Source organism: Littorina saxatilis, linkage group LG15 (assembly GCF_037325665.1).
Source record: "Littorina saxatilis isolate snail1 linkage group LG15, US_GU_Lsax_2.0, whole genome shotgun sequence".
NCBI lineage: Eukaryota > Metazoa > Mollusca > Gastropoda > Littorinimorpha > Littorinidae > Littorina > Littorina saxatilis.
Genome location: NC_090259.1, coordinates 33424914 through 33427359, shown reverse-complemented (window position 1 = coordinate 33427359; position 2446 = coordinate 33424914). Strand labels below are relative to the sequence as shown.

The window sequence follows — 2446 nt, the reverse complement described above, 5'->3', positions numbered from 1 at the left end:
TGGTTGGTCCCTAGGTTGGTCGTTCTGGACAGGTTCGACTGTAAATCACCTTTGTAAAGCAAGGACTTTTGGTTGGTCCCTAGGTTGGTTGTTCTGGACAGGTTCGACTGTAAATCACCTTTGTAAAGCAAGCACTTTGGGTTGGTCCCTAGGTTGGTCGTTCTGGACAGGTTCGACTGTAAATCACCTTTGTAAAGCAAGGACTTTTGGTTGGTCCCTAGGTTGGTCGTTCTGGACAGGTTCGACTGCATCATGACCGCGGAAAATTAATAAAACCCTGACCCTACAAGCAACCACAGCGTCGTTTCGCCCCAGTGAGCACTGTGTATAAAACACGGATTCAGTGAAAGTACCCAGAAATGCCAAGCCATCACTTTTAAATCAATTTCACGAACGACTGAATGGAACATATAGTGGTGGTGGTGGTGGTTGGGTGTGGTACGTGCAATGATTCAGGGATTTTCTGTTTGTTACTGCTGTGTTCGCGGTTCCCTGCATCATGATTTCCGGCTATCCATCAGCGTCTATACTTCTATAAAAGGCACACCCGCGTCTTCTTATTTTGCCAAAAAACCCACCTGTTTGATCCGTGAAAACTTTGAAGGTACAGAGCAAAATTGACGACAGCAGGCCTGCACTTTTTGCACAATCTACAGCAACATTCGTCTAAAGTGATCTTGTCGTCTTGGATTAAACAGGTTAGTTAATTGATTCCATCTATTATTTGATTAGTAAGTTTAATTGATATTTAATTTGTCTTTGAGCCCGAGGTGAGATTCTCCTTATCCATTCCTTCATTATCCCATTGCTGGGAAATTCGACTCGTTTCCTCCCAGTGGAAAGCTAGCATCAACTGAGTCGCGCTACCCAGGTATGTACGTGTTCTGCCACCGGCACGGTTGGCCTAGTGGTAAGGCGTCCGCCCCGTGATCGGGAGGTCGTGGGTTCGAACCCCGGCCGGGTCATACCTATAAGACTTTAAAATTGGCAATTTAGTGGCTGCTCCGCCTGGCGTCTGGCATTATGGGGTTAGTGCTAGGACTGGTTGGTCCGGTGTCAGAATAATGTGACTGGGTGAGACATGAAGCTTGTGCTGCGACTTCTGTCTTGTGTGTGGCGCACGTTATATGTCAAAGCAGCACCGCCCTGATATGGCCCTTCGTGGTCGGCTGGGCGTTAAGCAAACAAACAAACAAACAAACAAACGTGTTCTGCCAGCTGCACTTCTCACAGAATGACCGAGGTCTTTTACGTGCAACGGTGATGACCAGAGGTTGGGACATGGATACCATATCTGAGTGTCCACAAAAAGTTGTCCCGTGTCCGTCCCGACCTGGTTTCGAACCCTTGACCAGAGCGTAACAAGTTCAGTACTCTGCTTACCGGGTTGTTCGTGCAGAAAAATGTCATCCTGCTTACGCCTTTTTTTTTTTTTTGGCAGACAGCTTTATCATTCACGTCTTGATTTAGGATAAAACCAGCACCCCATAGCATAGGCTTTGAGCGACAATGTCGGCAATTCGCAGCTCTGAATTATATAGAGATCCACATACTTTCAAAAACAAGTTTTATTGCGATTTGCATATACTGTTGTTGTTGTGGTGGTGGTGGTGGGCGTCGTCGTCGTCTTTGTTGATGTTGTTGTCGTCGTCGTCGCTGTTGTTGTTATTTTTGTTGTTGCTGCTACGGTTGGTGTAGTTGTAGTTGTTGTTGTCGTCGACATGGTGGAATCATGTGGTATACCGCAGGGCCACAATTTACGCCGTGGCGTTTTCATTCACATTCCCAAAGTGCCGGGGCCGACACTCTCCTTTCGCCGATAATGGATATTTAATAGCTTTAGTGAGAAACAAATTACGTGAGAGGTGGGACAGGCCGGCGTACTGCGCGCGACAATATTAACTACACAAGCCTGTAGCTTTACTATAGCCTCGCTTTGGCTTCAAATGAATATTCAAGCGTCCAACATATGCATCTATTGCACAAGTTCCGGGACGGGCATCTTTTGCCTAGGAGTATATTAAGCGTCGCAGCCCAACGATCGGCAGCACTCTCTCAACTGTATTGGTCTTTGATGCATTACCTTGGGACCACTAACAAACTATTGTTGTTTTTTCTACGTGCTTGTGATCATACTCAAACGGAGGATCTGTTCTTGTCTGCGTGGACTAAACAGGTAAGGAACATTAAACCGTTAAAATATTGATGTTGTGAATATGCAAAGAATATCAGAGTTCAAAATACAGGAGTTGAAAAAAACCTAATAAGAATATTGGGGTTAAACAAACTCTAAACAATACTGGAGTTAAAAAAAACCTGCAAAGAATATTGCTGTCTCGGAGGAACACTGAAGCAGTGCAAAATGACATATTTTGGTCAAAAATACAAATAACGTATAACGTTTTGCTAAAGTTTGATTGATTTGTTTTAGGCATATTTTTGTTTT

The 2446-nt window shown here is 44.6% G+C and overlaps 1 protein-coding gene across 4 annotated transcripts in view; it reads left to right on the top strand.

Moving 5' to 3' along the window:
- Positions 1 to 548: 548 nt before the first annotated feature.
- Positions 549 to 2446, top strand: part of LOC138949111 (flavin-containing monooxygenase 5-like) — a 13278-nt gene continuing 11380 nt past the window's right edge. For 2 of the 4 annotated variants that reach the window (XM_070320867.1, XM_070320866.1), the window contains exon 1: positions 549 to 698. The gene's annotated coding sequence lies outside the window, so the exon portion shown is untranslated. Of the gene's footprint in view, positions 699 to 2019; positions 2177 to 2446 lie in introns of those variants that run through there. The other 2 variants (XM_070320865.1, XM_070320868.1) reach the window with 2 other exon arrangements.